Raw genomic sequence first — 22,724 nt, 5'->3', positions numbered from 1 at the left:
AGTACACCCTTAATGTGTCTATGTATTTTTGCCTGCTTTTTAAGTGAGTTATTGAATTGATTTCTTTCTTTTTTTTTTTTTTTTGTATTGAAGTAGAGTTAACTGCCAATGTTATATTAGTTTTGGGTGTACAAAACTGTGATTCCATACTTTTATAGATTATACAAAATACAAAGTTATTACCCTATTACTGTGTACTTTACACTATATCATTCTGACTTATTTATTTTATAACTGATAGGTTGAAACTCTTAGACACTTCACCTATTTCACACATCCCCTCACACATTACCCTCTGGCAACTACTAGATTGTTCTCTGTGTCTGTGAATCTATTTCTGTTTTATTATATTTGTTTGTTTTGTTTTTCAAGTTCCACATATAAATGAAAACATACAGTATTTGTCTTTCTTTCTGTGACTTATTTCACATAAATAAGGCCCTTTAGGCCCATCCGTGTTGTCAAAAGGGTAAAATTTCATTCTTTTTTATGGCTAATAATAACCCCATCTTCTTTATTTATTCATCTGTCAATGGACACTTAGGTTGCATCCATATTATGGCTATTGTATTGAATAAATATTGCTGAAATGAACATAGGAGTGTATTATCTTTTCAAATTAGTGTTTTCATTTTTCAGATAAATACCCAGGAGTGGAATTCCTGGATTGTATGGCAGTTCTATTTCTTTGTTTGTTTGTTTCAACTGTCACTTTATTTCAAGATGGTTGAATTAATTAAAAATTTAAACTATAACTTGATAATCTTTAGTCTGGTACCACATTTTATTCAAAGCAAACTGCTTATTCAGTAATGATCATGGAGCAATTCAATGCAGAGTAAGAAGGATGAGAGAAACATCTTACTGGCCAATAGACTGTTTTATTTCTTGCATTATATGAAACTCAAAATTTCATTCTTAGGAAAAGTCAACTCTAACTTCAGTAGACAGTGATATACAAAGATTCTGTCACATAGGCTAGTTTCCATTTAGTCAGTCAACTATTTCTATCTCTCTCAGTTGAGATAGATGCATTTACAGAACTGGCTGTGCTTTAGCCTTCTTTGTGAGCAGCTTTAGATGTGTAATGCACTTGTCAATTGTCTCCTCCTCCTGTGCAGAGATGCTCTGCACCACATGCTTCTCCATCCAGTCTATCATGTGCTCTTGTTCCTTTAGACGCATCATATTCTGCACAGAGATATGACAGTCCAGGCAATTCTTTATCTCCTTTTATACTGTATGCAACCGTTCCCGTTAAGTAACCTCCAAGGCCATAGCAATGTTATTCCTCTGGACGTCAAAAAGGTAATGGAGCTTTTGAACCAGTGCCTGCTGTGACTTCTTCAGATGAATCCCATCCTGGATTTGTTTGATGGAAGACTGTTTTGCCTCTTCTAGTTGGGCAATTTTTGCTCATTGAGTTTATCAGCAAATTCCCCAATAGAGGCACCATATTTTTTAACTACATAGACAAGCAATCTTATTGTTGATATGGTGGAGAAAGTCTCTGGAATTATCACGTATATTTCTTTGGAGAGTAAATATAAGATAAGCCCAGTTCTGAGTATATAGGGTATTGTTACACCAGTTTCAGGATAAAGGAACTGGAAGAACTCCTCAGGGATCAGCCCAAAATGAAATTTTCCTCCATATTCAGGAAGAGGTGGTACAGGGGCAAGACTTGGCAGCCGTGTATGAAAGACCCTTGTTGCCTGTAATAACCCTGGAATGAGGAGGGTTGTGCTCTTCAGAGAGGGGGCTGCTGCAGTGGCAGCAGAAAGTACCACCCAGTAGCATCTACACAGCAGCCTTGGTGCCCCAGTAACAGTTCTATTATTAATTTTTGAGGAAACTCCATAACGTTTTCACAATTGAGTATGATGTTAGCTGTAGGGTTGTCATAAATGGACTTTATTATATTGATGTATGTTCCCTCTACACAATTTTTGTTGAGAGTTATTTTTTATCATGAATGGATGTTGAATTTTATCAAATTCTTTTTCTGCATTTATTTAGATGATCATATGATTTTTATCCTTTGTTTTGTTAATATGGTGTATTGCATTGATTGATTTGTGGATATTGCACCATCCTTGCATCTCTGAAATAAATCCCACTTGATGATGTATGAATCTTTTAATGTATTGTTGAATTTGGTTTGCTAATATTTTGTTGAAAATGTTTGTATCTGTGTTCATTGGGGATACTGGCCTGTGATTTCTTTTTTTTTTTTTTTTTGGTAGGGTCTTTGGTTTTATTATCAAGGTAATGCTGGATTTGTAGAATGGATTTGGGACTTCCCTGGTGGTGCAGTGGTTAAGAATCTATCTGCCAGTGCAGGGGACATGGGTTCGAGCCCTGGTCCTGGAAGATCCCACATGCTGTGGAGCAACTAAGCCTGTGTGCCACAACTACTGAGCCTGCACTCTAGAGCCCATGAAGCATAACTACTGAGCCCATGTGCCACAACTACTGAAGACAGCACTCCTAGCACCCTTGCTCCACAATAAGAGAAGCCACATGATGAGAAGCCCTCACACCACAACAAAGAGTAACCCCCACTTGCCACAACTAGAGAAAGCCCCTGTGCAGCAACAAAGACCCAATGCAGCCAATAAATAAATAAATAAAAGAAAATTTTAAAATATACATTATTTTAAAAATTATATGTTTAAAAAAAAAGAATGAGTTGGAAGTGTTCCCTCCTCTTCAATTTTTTTAGAATTAGGTTGAGAAAAATATGTGTTAACTCTTCTCTTTAAATGTTTGGTAGATCTCCTGTGAAGCCATCTGGTTCTGAACTTTGTTTTATTGGGAATTTTTTGATTATGGATTCAATTTCAATACTAGATTTTCTATTTTTTCCTGATTCAGTTATGGAAGATTGTATGTTTCTAGAAATTTATCCATTTCTTCTAGGTTGTCCAATTCAATGGCATATAACTGTTGGTAGAATTTTCTTATGACTGTATTTCTGTGACATCAGTTGTAACTCCTCTTTCATTTCTAATTTTCTTTGCATTCTCTCTTTTTTTTCTTGATATGAGTCTGGCTAAAGTTTATCAATTTTGTTTATCTTTTCAAAGAATCAGCTGTTAGTTTCATTGGTCTTTTCTATTGTTTTTGGTCTCTATTTTATTTATTTCCACTCTGATCTTTATTATTTCCTTTCTTCTACTAACTTTGGGCTTTGTTTTTTGTTTGTTTGTTTGTTTTCTAATTTCTTTAAGTGTAAATTTAAGTTGTTTATTTGAGATTTTTTTCTTGTTTCTTGAGGTAGGCTTGTATAACTACAAACTTCCTTATTAAAACTGCTTTTACTGCATCCCATAGATTTTGGAAAGTTGTGTTTCTATTTTCATTCATCTCAAGGTATTTTTGATTTTCTCTTTAATTTCTTCATTGACCCATTTGTTTTTTAGTAGCATGCTGTTTAGTCTTCAAGTGTTTGAGGTTTTTCCAGTTTTCTTCCTGATATTGATTTCTACTTTCATAACATTGTTGTTGGAAAAGATGCTTGATATGATTTTAATCTCCTTAAATTTATTGAGACTTGTTTTGTGGCCTAACATGTGATCTGTCCTGGAGTATCTTCCATGTGCACTTGAATAGAATGTATGTTCTGCTGTTTTGGATGGAATGTTCTGTAAATGTCTATTATGTCCATCTGGTCTAATGTGTCACTTAAGGCCAATGTTTCCTTACTGAGTTTCTGTCTGGATGATTTCTTCATTTTTGTAAGTGGAGTATTAGAGTCTCCTGCTATTATTACATACTGTTGATTTCACCCTTTGTGTCTGTTAATATTTGCTTTATGTATTTAGATGCTCCTGTATTATGTCCATATATGTTTACAAATGCTATATCCTCTTTATGGATTGACCTTTTTATCATGATGTAATGCCCTTTTGTCTTTTGTTATAGCCTTTGTTTTAAAGTCTACTTTGTCTGATAGGAGTATTGCTACCCCAGCTAGCTTTTTTTTCATTTCCATTTACATAGAATATCTTTTTATATCCCCTCACTTTCAGTCCATGTGTGTGTTTAGCTCTTAAGTGAGTCTCTCATAGGCAGCATATAGATGGGTCTTCTTTTTTATCCATTCAGCTATCCTGTGTCATTTGATTGGAGCATTTAGTCCATTTACATTTAAAGTGATTATTGAAAAGTGTGTATTTATTGACCTTTTGTTACTTGTTTTCTGATTGTTTTTGCAGTTTTTCTCTGTTCTTTTCTTCTTTTTTTAGTCTCTTCCCTTGTGATTTGATGATTTTCTTTAATGTCATGTTTGGGCTCCTTTCTCTTTTTGTGTGTGTATGTATTGTAGGTTTTGGGGTTTTCGTTACCATGAGGTATGTTTATATCTATATGTAGATTTTTAAAAATGTATATATACATATGTAAATATACATATATATTTAAGCCAATAGTTGTTTAAATTCAAATGCATTCTAAATGCTCTACATTTTTTACTCCCCCATCCAACTTTTATGTTTTTATATCATAATTTATGTCTTCTTGTATATCCCTTAACTACTTACTGCAGTTATAGTGATTTTATGACTTTTGTCTTTTAATCTTCCTACTAACTTTTTAAGTGGTTGATCTACTACCTTTGCTATATATTTGCTTTTACCGGCAAGATATTTTTCCTTTGCATATAAACGTATTTCTTATTATGGCCTATTATTTTCCACTTAAAGAAAATCCTTTAACATTTCTTGTAAGGCCGGTTTAGTAGTGATGAACTCTTAGTTTTTCTTGTCTGGGAAACTCTTATCTCTCTTCAATTCTGAACGATAACCTTGCCTGAATGATATCCTGTGTTGTAGGTATTTTTCTTTTCAGTATTTTAACTATATCATGCCATTCCCTTTTGGCCAGCAAAGTTTCTGCTGAAAAATCAGCTGATTGCCTTAAGGAGTTCCTTTGTATGTGACTCTTTGTTTTTCTCTTGCTGTCTTTAAAATTCTCTCTTTAACTTTAAATTTTGCCATTTAAATTATGATATGTCTTGGTGTGGTTGTCTTTGGGTTCATCTTGTTTGGGACTCTCTGTGCTTCCTGGACCTGGATGTCTGTTTCCTAGTGCAGGTTAGGGAAATTGTTCACCATTAAGTCATCTCATATATTTTCTGCCCCTTTCTCTCTCTCTTCTCTTTCTGGAACTACTGTAATGTGAATGTTAATATTCTTGATGTTGTCCCTAAAGTCCCTTAAACTATCCTCATTTTTTCAAATTTTCTTTGTACTGTTCTGATTGGGTGATTTCTACTATACTCTCTTCCAGATTGCTTATGCATTTTTCTCTATCATTTAATCTGCTTTTGGTTACCTCTAACCTATTCTTCATTTTACTTATGGTATTTTTCAACTTTGATAAGTACTTTTTTAAACATTTTCTAATTTTCTGTTGAAATTCTCACTGTTCCCCAATTCTTCTTCCAAGTCAGTGAACATTTGTGTGGCAGTTCCTTTGAACTCTTTATCAGGTAAATTACTTATCTCCATATCATTAGTCCCCCCTGCCGCCCCTCCCAGGGGATTTATCTTGCTCTTTCACTTGTAACATATTCTTGTTTTCTCATTTTGTTTGACTTTTTGTGTTTCTTTCTATAAATTAGACAAAACAGTTACCTGTCCCAGTCTTGAAGATGTGTCCTTGTGTAGGAGCAATGCTATGTAGACTGAGTGTGTCTGGTGGCTTTAGAAAGAGTGCTGGAGCTAAAGCAAGCCCCAGCTGGGGCCTTTTCTGGTGCATGCCAAGGCCACCATCTTGGAGTGTCTGGGAAGGGATCTGGAGCTAGAGGGCTTAAAGCCAAAGCCTGGCACAGGCTGGGGCTTCTCCTGGGGTGCACCTAGGGCTGCTGCCTTGGTGGAAGGTGACTAGAGCCAGAGCCCAGCACCAGCTGGGGCTTTTCCCAGAGTGTGCTGGGAGCCACTACTTTGGCTGTGGTGTTGGAGCCAGAGCCTAGTGTGGGCTGGGGTGCATGCTGGAATAGTCATGGAAGGCTGGTTAGAGTGTCAAGCACTTTTCAATCTGATGCCTGTGTGCTGGGACTCAGAGCAAGTAAATTTGTGTGTGTGCCATTTAAGAGTAGATTCTTAGTTTTCTACAGCCCTCTGGCTCTCCTGGTCCTAAGCCCTGCTGGTTTTCAAAACCAGTTAGGGGGGAGTTGTCTTTCATGTACTGATCTCAGGACTAGGGTGCCCATAGTGAACTCTAACCTCTCACTCCTTAGGGAGGATCTCCAAGTTTGAGATATCTCCTTTCACTTTATGTTGCCTACTGGGGGTATGGGTCTTGACTAAATTCCTTCTCTTCCCCTCGTACCTGTCTCAGTGTGTGTTTTTCTTTTCTTTATATCCTTAATTGTAGAACAGCTGTTCTGCTAGTCTTTAGATCATTCTCAGAGAGACTTTTTATATACTTACTTGTAGTTTTGATGTGTCAAAACTAGGAGGAGCTGAGCTCACAGTCTTCCTTCTCTACCATCTTGATCCTTCCTCGGTGTGTCTATGTTGAAATGCTAGGAGGACTACTTAATTACTTTATTAAACTACTTTTCTCAGAAAAAAAAAAAGTCCTATTACATTGTATTTAGTTTCCCACCATAAATTTGTCCCCAAATTCTCTCTTTCCTAGTATTTACATTCTGGTATGTAAGACACAGGATACAAAGTTATTTTTCAACATTTTGAGTTTGTCCTGTTCTAAACATGTAAAATAATGAGGGAACTTCACATCCCAACTACTTACCCAAGGAATACCCAAGATTTTGTTTCATCTGTTTGTTTGTTCAGCTATTGTTTTCATTGAGCCCTATCAGTTGTTTGGTTACCTGAAATCCTCTTACCAGCAGCCCTATGGCTTGATTGCTTGGTCAATCCCCTGAGTAAATTTAGGTGTATTGCCCAAGGAGAAAATGATGTCTCCCTCATTCTCACCTAACAAAAGAAGGAGTTATGCCAGTCCAAGTTATTGTAAATTGAGATAGGGTATAAAAATCCTGAAGTGATTCTAGCACCTAGAGATGAGCTATCTGTCTTATCTTGAAGCCCTGAAACTTCTGAGTATTTTGCTTAGCTAGAGGTTGTGGCCAGCACCATGGACTGTAGGCTGCTAATAACCCATATAATTTTGTTGCATATACAAATTACAGTCATTTGTAGAGTACTATAAAAATATTTTATTCTTTATGTTTAAAAACCTATAAATGTATTGTTTGCTAGTATAAATATTTTATTATGAATTTGTTTTTTATGTTCATCCTTTATATCCTGGAATCACTACAGCATAAACTATTATATAAACTCAGCTATATGGATCAACTATACTTACCCAACTACTTGAAAATATCTAATGTACTGATGGATTTTATTTTAGGCTTTTCTCAAAGCAGATTCAAATGTTATTTTCTACCTTTGCCAATCTTTGGACATTTTAGCATTACTGCTTTACAAGAATCGCCTTCATCTTAAATAGCTATAAATTATTAGCCCATTAATTGGATGTGATAAAGAACTTCCATCAGTTAAAAATATAAATCTTATTGACACGGGGACACAAGAATTATTCATTTGAATATTGCCAGCTATTACCCTTCACACATACATCAGAAAGCTGTGTTCTCACTCTCTAATTTAAATGCAATTGATAATTAAAATGTAATCTTAAAGTGTGACCAGAATTTATATTTCTGTAAATTATTTAAGTCACAAACATCAGAGGACTATATAACTAAAATGGCATCTATTTCATGCATTATGAATAAAAATTTATATTTCCAGGTATCAGCAGAAAGAAAGCAAATATGTACTTTATACAGATGTAAATTAAAATCTAGCAATCCTTTAACCAAAGGACATGTCCGCAGGATATTTCAAATCATGAAGTGTGTGGGTACACTCATTATCTCATGGGAATTAACCATCTGGCACATGATATCCTCACTGGTTTGAAAGAAAAATAGGTCTTTTTAAACAAAACGCTCTTCATTCAGTATGCAGAACAGTCATTAATAGAATACTCACTGTTGGGTTGAAACACAAGGAAATAAGATCTGGGGCATAGAACAAGTCATCCTTAAAAAGTTATTAGAATCCCAGTGACATTGATAAAAGACCACACAACAACATTTTGCCTAACCAAAGATTTGACGACAAGACAGCTGTATATGAAATAGAGGTTCTACTCATTACCACCTACAGGAGTTTATATTAACTATAATATAGTTATATTATAGTTAATATAAACTAACTGCTAACTATATAACTATCTGTGTACTTATACTTATAATAATACCTATATAGCTACTTATATGCCTGTAGTAGGATTCTATAGATTAACATCTGCTCCTTCCACCCATGGACCTAGCTTTGGAAAACTGTGCTCTGCTGATTGAACCTAAAATGTACCTGTGCTAATAAGCAGTCCAATTTTATTTGAATCTCTCTGGTACTCCACTACCAACCAAAGCAGCAACCTAACTCTTTCTCACCCCAAATAAATGGAATAGGTAGAAATGTTTATAAATGTAAAATAATTTACCCTAAAATTCCCATATTAAGACACAGTACACTGTAACTCTGAGTAATATAAATTATGGAATTTTATATACACTATTAATTAAAAACCACAAAAAATAAACATTTGCTCCATTACAAAACCAATTCTTATTACTCTATAATAGGGAGTCACAGTAGGGGGATGTCATCATCTGTTTTTTAAGCTTTACTTGAGTGTCTCCTATGTATTCAAGCTTCCATTTTGAGGCTCAAAGAGAATATAAAAGAAGTAAAGTATGTTGCCCAGGAAGTTACCATGTAATTAGGGCAGAAACCTACAAATATATGAGTCAACTTGGAAATAATTCTAAGGTTACATGCAAGTTTAAGAGAGTATATATTTTTTTTGTTTGTTTGTTTTAATTTTTTATTTTTTTATTTTTTTTTATTTTACAAATTTAATCAGTTATACATATACATATGTTCCCATATCCCCTCCCTTTTGCGTCTCCCTCCCACGCTCCCTATCCCACCCCTTCAGGCAGTCACAAAGAACCGAGCTGATCTCCCTGTGCTATGCGGCTGCTTCCCACTAGCTATCTACCTTACGTTTGGTAGTGTATATATGTCCATGCCGCTCTTTCACTTTGTCACAGCTTACCCTTCCCCCTCCCCATATCCTCAAGTCCATGCTCTAGTAGGTCTGTGTCTTTATTCCTGTCTTACTCCTAGGTTCTTGATGACATTTTTTTTCTTAAATTCCATATATATGTGTCAGCATACAGTATTTGTCTTTCTCTTTCTGACTTACTTCACTCTGTATGACAGACTCTAGGTCTATCCACCTCATTACAAATAGCTCAATTTCATTTCTTTTTATGGCTGAGCAATATTCCATTGTATATATGTGCCACATCTTCTTTATCCATTCATCCGATGATGGACACTTAGGTTGTTTCCAGCTCCGGGCTATTGTAAATAGGGCTGCTATGAACATTTTGGTACATGTCTCTTTTTGAATTATGGTTTTCTCAGGGTATATGCCCAGTAGTGGGATTGCTGGGTCATATGGTAGTTCTATTTGTAGGTTTTTAAGGAACCTCCATACTGTTCTCCATAGTGGCTGTACCAATTCACATTCCCACCAGCAGTGCAAGAGTGTTCCCTTTTTTCCACACCCTCTCCAGCATTTATTGTTTCTAGATTTTTTGATGATGGCCATTCTGACTGGTGTGAGATGATATCTCATTGTAGTTTTGATTTTCATTTCTCTAATGAGTAAAGATGTTGAGCATCCTTTCATGTGTTTGTTGGCTGTCTGTATGTCTTCTGTGGAGAAATGTCTATTTAGGTCTTCTGCCCATTTTTGGATTGGGTTGTTTGTTTTTTTGCTATTGAGCTGCATGAGCTGCTTATAAATTTTGGAGATTAATCCTTTGTCAGTTGCTTCATTTGCAAATATTTTTTCCCATTCTGAGGGTTGTCTTTTGGTCTTGTTTATGGTTTCCTTTGCTGTGCAAAAGCTTTTAAGTTTCATTAGGTCCCATGTGTTTATTTTTGTCTTTATTTCCATTTCTCTAGGAGGTGGGTCAAAAAGGATCTTGCTGTGATTTATGTCATAGAGTGTTCTGCCTATGTTTTCCTCTAGGAGTTTGATAGTGTCTGGCCTTACATTTAGGTCTTTAATCCATTTTGAGCTTATTTTTGTGTATGGTGTTAGGGAGTGATCTAATCTCATACTTTTACATGTCCCTGTCCAGTTTTCCCAGCACCACTTATTGAAGAGACTGTCCTTTCTCCACTGTACATTCCTGCCTCCTTTATCAAAGATAAGGTGACCATATGTCCGTGGGTTTATCTCTGGGCTTTCTATCCTGTTCCATTGATCTATCTTTCTGTTTTTGTGCCAGTACCATACTGTCTTGATTACTGTAGCTTTGTAGTATAGTCTGAAGTCAGGGAGCCTGATTCCTCCAGCTCCATTTTTCGTTCTCAAGATTGCTTTGGCTATTCGGGGTCTTTTGTGTTTCCATACAAATTGTGAATTTTTTTGTTCTAGTTCTGTGAAAAATGCCATTGGTAGTTTGATAGGGATTGCATTGAATCTGTAGATTGCTTTGGGTAGTAGAGTCATTTTCACAATGTTGATTCTTCCAATCCAAGAACATGGTACATCTCTCCATCTATTTGTATCATCTTTAATTTCTTTCATCAGTGTCTTATAATTTTCTGCATACAGGTCTTTTGTCTCCTTAGGTAGGTTTATTCCTAGATATTTTATTCTTTTTGTTGCAATGGTAAATGGGAGTGTTTCCTTGATTTCACTTTCAGATTTTTCATCATTAGTATATAGGAATGCCAGAGATTTCTGTGCATTAATTTTGTATCCTGCAACTTTACCAAATTCATTGATTAGCTCTAGTAGTTTTCTGGTAGCATCTTTAGGATTCTCTATGTATAGTATCATGTCATCTGCAAACAGTGACAGCTTTACTTCTTCTTTTCCCATTTGGATTCCTTTTATTTCCTTTTCTTCTCTGATTGCTGTGGCTAAAACTTCCAAAACTATGTTGAATAAGAGTGGTGAGAGTGGGCAACCTTGTCTTTTTCCTGATCTTAGTGGGAATGGTTTCACTTTTTCACCATTGAGGACGATGCTGGCTGTGGGTTTGTCATATATGGCCTTTATTATGTTGAGGAAAGTTCCCTCTATGCCTACTTTCTGCAGGGTTTTTATCATAAATGGGTGTTGAATTTTGTCAAAAGCTTTCTCTGCATCTATTGAGATGATCATATGGTTTTTCTCCTTCAGTTTTTTAATATGGTGTATCACGTTGATTGATTTGCGTATATTGAAGAATCCTTGCATTCCTGGAATAAACCCCACTTGATCATGGTGTATGATCCTTTTAATGTGCTGTTGGATTCTGTTTGCTAGTATTTTGTTGAGGATTTTTGCATCTATGTTCATCAGTGATATTGGCCTGTAGTTTTCTTTCTTTGTGACATCCTTGTCTGGTTTTGGTATCAAGGTGATGGTGGCCTTGCAGAATGAGTTTGGGAGTGTTCCTCCCTCTGCTATATTTTGGAAGAGTTTGAGAAGGATAGGTGTTAGCTCTTCTCTAAATGCTTGATAGAATTCGCCTGTGAAGCCATCTGGTCTTGGGCTTTTGTTTGTCGGAAGATTTTTTATCACAGTTTCAATTTCAGTGCTTGTGATTGGTCTGTTCATATTTTCTATTTCTTCCTGATTCAGTCTTGGCAGGTTGTGCATTTCTAAGAATTTGTCCATTTCTTCCAGGTTGTCCATTTTATTGGCATAGAGTTGCTTATAGTAATCTCTCATCAACTTTTGTATTTCTGCAGTGTCAGTTGTTACTTCTCCTTTTTCATTTCTAATTCTATTGATTTGAGTCTTCTCCCTTCTTTTCTTGATGAGTCTGGCTAATGGTTTATCAATTTTGTTTATCTTCTCAAAGAACCAGCTTTTAGTTTGATTGATCTTTGCTATCGTTTCCTTCATTTCTTTTTCATTTATTTCTGATCTGATTTTTATGATTTCTTTCCTTCTGCTAACTTTGGGATGTTTTTGTTCTTCTTTCTCTAATTGCTTTAGGTGCAAGGTTAGGTTGTTTATTCGAGATGTTTCCTGTTTCTTAAGGTGGGATTGTATTGCCATAAACTTCCCTCTTAGAACTGCTTTTGCTGCATCCCATAGGTTTTGGGTCGTCGTGTCTCCATTGTCATTTGTTTCTAGGTATTTTTTAATTTCCTCTTTGATTTCTTCAGTGATCACTTCGTTATTAAGTAGTGTGTTGTTTAGCCTCCATGTGTTTGTATGTTTTACAGCTCTTTTCCTGTAATTGATATCTAGTCTCATAGCATTGTGGTCGGAAAAGATACTTGATACAATTTCAATTTTCTTAAATTTACCAAGGCTTGATTTGTGACCCAAGATATGATCTATCCTGGAGAATGTTCCATGAGCACTTGAGAAAAATGTGTATTCTGTTGTTTTTGGATGGAATGTCCTATAAATATCAATTAAGTCCATCTTTTTTAATGTATCGTTTAAAGCTTGTGTTTCCTTATTTATTTTCATTTTGGATGACCTGTCCATTGGTGAAAGTGGTGTATTAAAGTCCCCTACTATGATTGTGTTACTGTCGATTTCTCCTTTTATGGCTGTTAATATTTCCCTTATGTATTGAGGTGCTCCTATGTTGGGTGCATAAATATTTACAATTGTTATATCTTCTTCTTGGATTGATCCCTTGATCATTATGTAGTGTGCTTCTTTGTCTCTTCTAGTAGTCTTTATTTTAAAGTCTATTTTGTCTGATATGAGAATTGCTACTCCAGCTTTCTTTTGGTTTCCATTTGCATGGAATATCTTTTTCCATCCCCTTACTTTCAGTCTGTATGTGTCTCTAGGTCTGAAGTGGGTCTCTTGTAGACAGCATATATATGGATCTTGTTTTTGTATCCATTCAGCCAGTCTGTGTCTTTTGGTGGGAGCATTTAGTCCATTTACATTTAAGGTAATTATTGATATGTATGTTCCTATTCCCATTTTCTTAATTGTTTTGGGTTCGTTATTGTAGTTCTTTTCCTTCTGTTGTGTTTCTTGCCTAGAGAAGTTCCTTTAGCATTTGTTGTAAAGCTGGTTTGGTGGTGCTGAACTCTCTCAGCTTTTGCTTGTCTGTAAACGTTTTAATTTCTCCATCAAATCTGAATGAGATCCTTGCTGGGTAGAGTAATCTTGGTTGCAGGTTTTTCTCCTTCATCACTTTAATTATGTCCTGCCACTCCCTTCTGGCTTGGAGAGTTTCTGCTGAGAGATCAGCTGTTATCCTGATGGGGATTCCCTTGTGTGTTATTGGTTGTTTTTGCCTTGCTGATTTTAATATGATTTCTTTGTGTTTAATTTTTGACAGTTTGATTAATATGTGTCTTGGTGTATTTCTCCTTGGATTTATTCTGTATGGGACTCTCTGTGCCTCCTGGACTTGATTAACTATTTCCTTTCCCATATTAGGGAAGTTTTCAACTATAATCTCTTCAAATATTTTCTCAGTCCCTTTCTTTTTCTCTTCTTCTTCTGGAACCCCTATAATTCGAATGTTGGTGCGTTTAATGTTGTCCCAGAGGTCTCTGAGACTGTCCTCTGTTCTTTTCATTCTTTTTTCTTTATTTTGCTGTGCAGCAGTTATTTCCGCTATTTTATCTTCCACCTCACTTATCCGTTCTTCTGCCTCAGTTATTCTGCTATTGATCCCATCTAGAGTATTTTTTATTTCATTTATTGTGTTTTTAATTGATGCTTGATTCATCTTTAGTTCTTCTAGGTCCTTGTTAACTGTTTCTTGCATTTTGTCTATTTCCAAGATTTTGGATCATCTTTACCATCATTATTCTGAGTTCTTTTTCAGGTAGACTGCCTATTACCTCTTCATTTGTTAGGTCTGGTGGGTTTTTATCTTTCTCCTTCTCCTGCTGTGTGTTTTTCTGTCTTCTCATTTTGCTTATATTACTGTGTTTGGGGTCTCCTTTTTGCAGGCTGCATGTTCGTAGTTCCCGTTGTTTTTGGTGTCTGTCCCCAGTGGCTAAGGTTGGTTTAGTGGGTTGTGTAGGCTTCTTGGTGGAGGGGACTACTGCCTGTGTTCTGGTGGATGAGGCTGGATCTTGTCTTTCTGGTGGGCAGGTCCACGTCTGGTGGTGTGTTTTGGGGTGTCTGCAGACTTTTTATGATTTTAAGCCACCTCTCTGCTAATGGGTGGCGTTTTGTTCCTGTCTTGCTAGTTGTTTGGCATAGGGTGTCCAGCACTATAGCTTGCTGGTCGTTGAGTGAAGCTGGGTGCTGGTGTTGAGATGGAGATCTCTGGAAGATTTTCGCCGTTTGATATTGTGTGGAGCTGGGAGGTCTCTTGTGGACCAGTGTCCTGAAGTTGGCTCTCCCACCTCAGAGGCACAGCACTGACTCCTGGCTCCTCAATTTGGGATGATTTGTTGTCTATTCATGTATTCCACAGATGCAGGATACATCAAGTTGATTGTGGAGCTTTAATCCGCTGCTTCTGAGGCTGCTGGGAGAGGCTTCCCTTTCTCTTCTTTGTTCTCACAGCTCCTGGGTCTCAGCTTTGGATTTGGCCCCGCCTCTGCGTGTAGGTCGCCGGAGGGCGTCTGTCCTTCACTCAGACAGGACAGGGTTAAAGGAGCAGCCTCTTCGGGGACTCTGGCTCACTCAGGCTGGGCGGGAGGGAGGGGGACGGAGTGCGGGGCGAGCCTGCAGTGGCAGAGGTCGGCGTGACGTTGCACCAGCCCGAGGCGTGCCGTGCGTTCTCCCAGGGAAGCCGCCCCTGTATCCCGGTACCCCGGCAGTGGCAGGCTGCACAGGCTCCCGGAAGGGCGGTGTGGACAGTGACCTGCGCTCGCACACAGGCTTCTTGGCGGCGGCAGCAGCAGCCCCAGCATCCCACGCCCGTCTCTGGGCTCCGCGCTTTCAGCCGCGACTCGCGCCCGTCTCTAGAGCTCCTTTACGCGGCGCTCTTAATCCCCTCTCCTCGCGCACCAGGAAACCAAGAGGGAAGAAAAAGTCTCCTGCCTCTTCGGCAGCTCCAGAGTTTTCCCGGATTCCCTCCCGGCTAGCTGTGGCACATTAGTCCCCTTCAGGCTGAGTTCTCGCCGCCAGCCCCAGTCCTCTCCCTGCGCTCTGACCGAAGCCCGAGCCTCAGCTCCAGCGCCGCCCGCCCCGGCGGGGGTGCAGACAATCCTTTCGGGCTGGTGAGTGCCGCTCGGCACTGCTCCTCTGTGCGGGAATCTCTCCGCTTTGCCCTACCCAGGTATGTGGGGAGTTTCTTGCCTTTTGGGAGGTCTGGGGTCTTCTGCCAGCGTTCAGTAGGTGTTCTGCAGGAGTTGTTCCACGTGTAGCTGTATTTCTGGTGTATCCGTGGGGAGGAAGGTGATCTCCGCGTCTTACTCTTCCGCCATCTTACCCGGAAGTCGAGAGTATATATTATGATAAAATAAAATACCAAAGTTTAAGTAAGGTAAACTTAATAAGCAAATGCTTCTTATACCCAGGGAACCTTAATATGAGCTTTGAAAGAAGTGGAGACTTTGGTTGAAGGATAGAAAATAGAAAGAATTATAAGAGAATAGGTAAGGACTGGAGGAGAGAAAATTACTTCCCTTGTTAGAATAGAAGACCCTGTAGGAAGAGTGAGATGTGAGTTGGGAAAGATACATTGGGGTTAATGGAGATCCTGATATCTGCATAATGGATTTGAAGAAATAGGAAGTCACTGTAAATTCATGAGCCAAGCGGCACTGTGACAGAGAGCTCCTGGAAGCAATATACAAACTGGAGTCCAATAGAAAGAGACTGAATATAAAAGGCATGAGGACAAGGCAGTTCATATTTGATTTTATATAAATGGTCAAGATCCCATGGCTCCCAAACATTCACAGGGTAATCTGTGGAATAAACTACATACCACATGATCAGAAGGGAAAACAGGGAACATATAAGAGGAATAAAAAGACAGGCCTCTTCCCAACCTTGACTATCCTCATAGTACTTGCTTATTATTATATGAAAAGTCTACTTTTCACCCTGCTTTGAATGCTTAAATGAGCCCAGCATTTCAGTTAAGTCCTGAACCCCCAAAATTCATTTGGGTTCATATCACATTCCATCCTAGTTATACTACTCCTCTTTTCTTGGTTCCCTCAAACCCTCTCTCCATTTACTGTGAATTTTCCAAACCCCACTTTCATTTTGAGTGTTTATATTGGCTCTCACTCCCTTACTGGCTCTCTGGATTAATACTCTGATTTTAATCTTACCATCCCAACTCTCACCTTAGAGCCTTTCCTCTAGTTGGAAGCCTCAACTTCTGAGCACCATACACACTTGAGATTGGGGTCCTTGTCTATTTTGTGCCCAATTATATCTTATATCTAGCTGGCTTTACACAAATAATTATAATCTGAAGATTATAGCAAAAAGGGAATTTGGACAGTCTGTGATACCAAATCCACTTTTAAAAATATATTTATTTTATTAATCATTTTAGCCTCCTATGTCCTCAAACTAGAGAAGTTTTATACTGTTTCTGGAACCAAATTTATTAATCCACAGAGCTTCAGACAAAGCCCTCCACTTTTGGAATTCAGAGCAGTGTCCTATGATAATTCCTTCACAAGCTAAGACGTTGAAAGTTTGGTAACCACACAGAAGATTGAGATTATCTTCACACTTACCTACTTGACACCTCATTTGGTGTAAATCTAAAGGACAGTTTCGTAAAGAGCATCACATGCCTCACTGTCCAAATTCCTAATGAAAACTTCTTTAAGTGAGACTTCCTCCCCTTGCATTTTGTGCTTTACCTTGGAGAATCACCCCCCCACCAAACACTTACAAGATGAGATACATTTTAGGTACTGAAATATGTCAAGTCTTAACCCCAGGTGGTATAGCAGTCATAGGCATTTCACAATTGAGAAAAATCGTTAATTTTTAATAATTTTGCTGGTGGCAACTGTCTTTTCTTATTGTTGTTAGATTATTCTTTTCCCTCCCACTCACATTTCTATACCATTCTTTAACTCCAGTTTTAAAACAAAACACCACAACTTTTGAAAACACAGTTGAGAACATTTGACCACTTGGTACACAGAACAACCTAGCAGTAGCCCTTCCCCACCCCCTTGCTAAAAGTCCTAGATTGGGCACGAACTTTAAAACCTCAGGGGACTTCCCTGGTGGTCCGGTGGGTAAGACACAGCACTCCCAATGCAGGGGGCCCAGGTTCGATCCCTGGCTGGGGAACTAGATCCCACATGCATGCCACAACTAAGAGCCCACATGCTGCAACAAAGAGTCTGCATGCCACAACTAAAAAGTCTGCATGCCACAACTAAGACCTGGCACAACCTAAATAAATAAAATAAAATCTCAGATATAGAGACAATTCTACCAGGTATTGGCTGTTCTGAAGTGGATATAAAAAGCAGTGCTCTGAATACCACATTAGAGGCAGGAATTTTGAAGGCTGAAAACCTACCCTCCTTTATTAAATAATTTATTTGTTCGACCACCACTTACCTATACTTTTAAGAACCAAAAATAATTTTTTCTTGCAAGGTATTTTTTAATATACTTTAATTTTTAGAACAGTTTAAGGTTCACAGCAGTATTGAGCAGAAAGTATAGAGATTTCCCCTATACCCTCTGCCCCAATCCATGCATGGCTTCCCCCATTATCAATATCCCCCACCAGATGTAGGTTTACAACTGATAAACCTACATCAACACATCTTTATTACCCAGAGTCCATAGTTTATATTAGGGTTTACTCTTGATGTAGTACATTTTATGGGTTTAGACATATATATATATAGTGACATGAATCCACCATCATAGTATCATACCGTACAGTTTCACTGTTCTAAAAACCCTCTGTGCTCTGACTATTCATCTGCCCCTCACCCCCACCCCTGGCAACCATTGATATTTTTACTATCTCCAAAGTTTTGCCTTTTCCAGAATGTCATATAGCTGGAATCATACTGAAAGATGTTTTTTTAATTTATCCCTTCCACACTTCCATGTGTGAGTGTGTGTGTGTAGCAACAGACTAATATTATAATGTAACACCAGCCTCCCCACTTCAGCTCTGAGGACATTGAGAAATAGCAAAACGGAGATTATCCTACTCATTCAGAGCACGAGCAAAAGACATATTATTAAATAATGGAAGACCTTGGATTGCTGAGCTTATAGTACATCCCTGATACTCACTGCTCTGCCCAAAATTAAAAACTGTCCATTAGTAGAAAAATGATAAATGGGGTTGCTAGTGCCCTGTCATTCTGACAGAAACTGTTATCCAGGTAAAAAAAAATAATCACTTTATGCAAAGAATGACCCATCCCCAAGCGACTGCCTAATTACTGTGCCCCAGATTTCAAATAATGATGAGAACTATCAGGATCCTTTCCAAGAGTTGATATCCACTTTAATCAGGGGTTTCAACCTAGATGTGGTACAGTTTTCTGTATCTTTATCCTTTTTTAGCAATTAAGATAATCTGGATGTAAGGGCTGGCAGGGGTGAATCCACCTGAGTCCCCCAAGTGATTGAGCTTGTCAAGCAAATGTACAGAGAGGGTTAAGCCAAAGGTTTTATAGAAATCTCCTGTAGCTCCACCAGGGCCAAGAACTTTCTCTTGGGGAAGATTTTTAATTACTTCATCTATTTCTGAAAGTAAAGGGGAATCAAGTAATTCCCCAGTCTTCTGCAAATCACCTAGACAACTTGGAAGGAATGAGAACTGTTTATCTGTTCATGATATTGAGTTCTAATTTCTATATCACTCTTCATCTTATTTTTGAAATAACTTACTGAGGAGCCCTGGGCTTGTGTTTGTCTTTTTCTCCTTTGGGCACCTAACTTCTATCATAGTTAGGAGTTTATTTTCAAAGCTCTCATCCTCCCACTGGTGTAGGTATTGCCTAGCTGAGTGATGGATATCTTCACTTTATGGATTATGAGTGAGTTCAGAGCTGGTGGGTTGAAGGAAAAGTCTGCTTATGACTTTTGGCAGAGGTTATTCTCCAAGTCTGGATTCTGCCTTTATTTCCTAGAAAGGTTGTTTTCTCAATCAACCTTTCCCATGTATATTTTTTATTGAACAGAGAACAGAAGTCACAAAACTGAAGCAAGAGAGCAGACAATGTTCAAGAAAACAAACAGCTATCATAAATTCTTTTGGGAAATAGCTGTACACAAGTAAATCTGATAAATGAAATATAGATTATTAATTTTCACACCAGTAGAAACATTTTAACTGTTGTTAATTTGTGTTATCCAGTGTGTTTTATGACAATTTTGGGAGCTAGACCAGGTAATCCATTTTACAAAATCTACTTTCATTCATCTAAAGACCCTGAAAGCTTCATGTAATAAACATTTCAATTTGCTAAGAAGACACTCACGTTGATAAATTAGGAGTTTCTCAAATGACAATGTTTTGAGATTTAAAAAAAATCTTTAAAGTAGATCATAACTAGATCTAAATCCAACCAAGCTATAACTATACAAGACACTAAGATTCTTTTTTATAGGTTTTCCCTCTAAATAAATTAGTGGCAAGCCTTGTATCCCTTGATTTAAAAAAACTTATTTTTCAGGGCTTCCCTGGTGGTGCAGTGGTTGAGAGTCCGCCTGCCGATGCAGGGGACACGGGTTCGTGCCCCGGTCTGGGAGGATCCCACATGCCATGGAGTGACTGGGCCCGTGAGCCATGGCCGCTGAGCCTGCGCGTCCGGAGCCTGTGCTCCGCGGCGGGAGAGGCCACAACAGTGAGAGGCCCGCGTACCGAAAAAAAAAAAAAATTATTTTTCAAAATACAGTATTATCTATTTCAAAGTTTAGGTCCCCATTCAAGTATTTCATAGCATATCATACATTTTTATTTATTGTCAAACATTGTTATTTTCATTTTTTTTAATCTTCAACTTTCACATTCAATCCTAACTTCTTAAAGTCATGTCATATTTTACGTTTTAAGTTTTGTATTATTATATAGACTCTCAAGCTTAAACTCCTTCTAGCTATTTATCTGTTATGTATTTTTATGATCATTATTAATAAAATTAATTGAATTCTGTAACATTTTAAAGTAAATTATAATGAGCTTCTTCAGATACTTGGCATTGGGCCTCCAAAATTTGTTCTGTGTTTTCCAAGTTGTTTAGACAGCAACTTGATCAATATGGTAATTTTCTGGAAACTCTCTTCTTATTATAGTTGATTATTTTTAATTAACTCAAATTTAGTTGCTAATCTGTTATAATCCTTAGCGATGCATGGCATAAGTATGTCTTTTCCTAGTAAGCTAGCATTGATAGAATTTCTGGGCTCTGTTCTCCTATTTAGACCTAGGAAATCACTAATTATGTGTCCCCCTGGGTGCAGAAGGGAAAATTAAAAGACTTGCAGTGTACTTCTTCATAAACTTGGAAATTTGCCCTTCATCAAAGACCTTGAAGAAGAAGAGGTTGGAGCGTCTTTGCTAGAAATGCCAGTTTATAGTTCTGGTGATGAATGATCTTAGATTTTTCCAGATATATACTATTTGAAATACTCTGTCCTGTTGTCTGATCATATGTCTTTAATTTCGATTTAGAAAATATGATCACTTCTGACTTATCATCAGAACCTACTCTTAAAGTACAAATCCCCAAAATTCCTGACTCTCCAAACCTCATCTAGGACAGAACCATGTAACACCTACTAAGTTATAGAAGGCCACTAAGTTCCAAGAAAGAGAAAAATCTAAATGTGCCTTTTAGTAAGGTGGTCCTTGCTCATCATAGAATTTCTTGGGAGCTAACAAATCTAGGTGTTGTATAATAATCACAACTTACATTCATAAAGTTTTTTTTTAACTCATTTATTTATTTTTGTCTGCATTGGATCTTCATTGCTGAGCATGGGCTTTCTCTAGTCGTGGCGAGCGGGATCTACTCTTCACTGCAGTGTGATGGCTTCTCTTGTTGTGGATCACGGGCTCTAGGTGCATGGGCTTCAGTAGTTGTGGCTCGCAGACTCTAGAGCCCAGGCTCAGTAGTTGTGGCCAACGGGCTTAGTTGCTCTGTGGCATGTCGGATCTTCCCAGACCAGGGATCGAACCCATGTTCCTTGCATTGACAGGTGGATTCTTAACCACTGCACCACCAGGGAAGTCCTTCATGAAGCTTTTATAGTTTATAACACACTATCAGCTCACCTAAGCCTCACATCTCTTTGAGACAGATATTATGACCTCCAGTATACAAAGGAGTATATTACTTAACTCTAGCAATTAAGTCCAAGACTTGGACTCTCCTCTTCTCCTCGCTGCTCTTCCATGACCCCACAGTTCTTTCTGGATTCTACTTCTTTGGGTATTGCAGACAATGGTTATGAACATGCAGTGACCCTTTCCTGAAGCAGGAAGTTTGCATAAATAGCCTGGCCCAGTGTCTGCACAACATCTCACTAAAAAAAAAAAAAAAAAAAACCAAAAAACAGCAACTCAAATCCATTCTCTCTGACAATAAGGCAGATTCTCTCTGACAATAAGGCAGATCTTTGTTTTAAGTTTCCTTAAAGAGTACTGTAGTAGTTTCACACAGTACTTCACATAGAAAACCTTATTAGATTTTTCTCCTTAGACACTATTTTCTTCCCCTAGAATTTCAAACTCAAAGCTCCTGCTAAAACCTTTTTCTATCCCTGACCATCCCCCTCAACCCCCATAATTTTTATGACATCTTTCTATTGCCTTTCTCTTCACCCCCCACTTCCTCCATGTCTCCTGCCATCTCTTCCCATCACTAAAGCTTTTTTTATCCACTAACCTGCCTAGTGGGCCACTGAGAGTATTGAAAGATTCCTGAAAGTCTCGTTTTTTTCTTACCCTCACAGGTTTTCTTCGCAGAAAATCTTGTTGAGAGTCCATCTCAATAACAATAGTACTTTGTAGGAGGGAACAAAGAGAGGAAATTTAACGGTTGGGGAGTGTTTATTTTATGCCATGTCCTGATGGGCAGTGTGAAGTGGTAGAAAACTAGATTTAGATTAAGATTGCTCCACCTATCAGCTGTGTGATCTTGGTCAAGTTGTTTATTTTCTATTTTGCCTCAGTTTCACTTGTAATACTGTTTTGAGAATGAAAAGATATAATGTATGTCATTTGCCTGGTGTATAGACACTAAATAAAGTGTATTTTTGTAATGGCATAAAGTAAAGTTTGCAAAAGAGGAAAATGAGTTTTTCAGAAATTTAATACTGAACCTAGGTCACAAAACTCATAAATAACAAGGCCAAAAAGAGAGCTCAATGGATACCAAGTGACGAGGAACAGTGTGTTGACACTACATTCATTTAGTGCAAGAGGTGTTCAGTAGTAAACTTCCCATATGGAGAGTTAATTTTTGCCAAAGATCTACCTTTCTGCAACTTCACCCAAGAAGTTTTCATTTGGATTTAGATCAGCAGTTCACATGTTTGATCATCAATATTACTTCTGTTCTCCTTTCTGCCCCATGACAACAAAAGTGCACGCAGTTACATATGATAGGACAACTGAATTCAGTACTATTTTTGTCACAGTTCTGCTTTCTCTGATAGTTTGAAAGTTATGATTGTCTGGACAACTT

The 22,724-nt window shown here is 37.8% G+C and overlaps 1 pseudogene; it reads right to left on the bottom strand.

The window, feature by feature from the left end:
* Positions 1-1,035: 1,035 nt before the first annotated feature.
* Positions 1,036-22,024, bottom strand: LOC132500617 (ATP synthase F(0) complex subunit B1, mitochondrial-like; annotated as a pseudogene).
* Positions 22,025-22,724: the final 700 nt, after the last annotated feature.

This window comes from Mesoplodon densirostris, chromosome 13, assembly GCF_025265405.1.
Source record: "Mesoplodon densirostris isolate mMesDen1 chromosome 13, mMesDen1 primary haplotype, whole genome shotgun sequence".
In the NCBI taxonomy this organism is placed as follows: Eukaryota; Metazoa; Chordata; class Mammalia; order Artiodactyla; family Ziphiidae; genus Mesoplodon; species Mesoplodon densirostris.
This window is presented reverse-complemented; position numbering and strand designations above follow the sequence as displayed.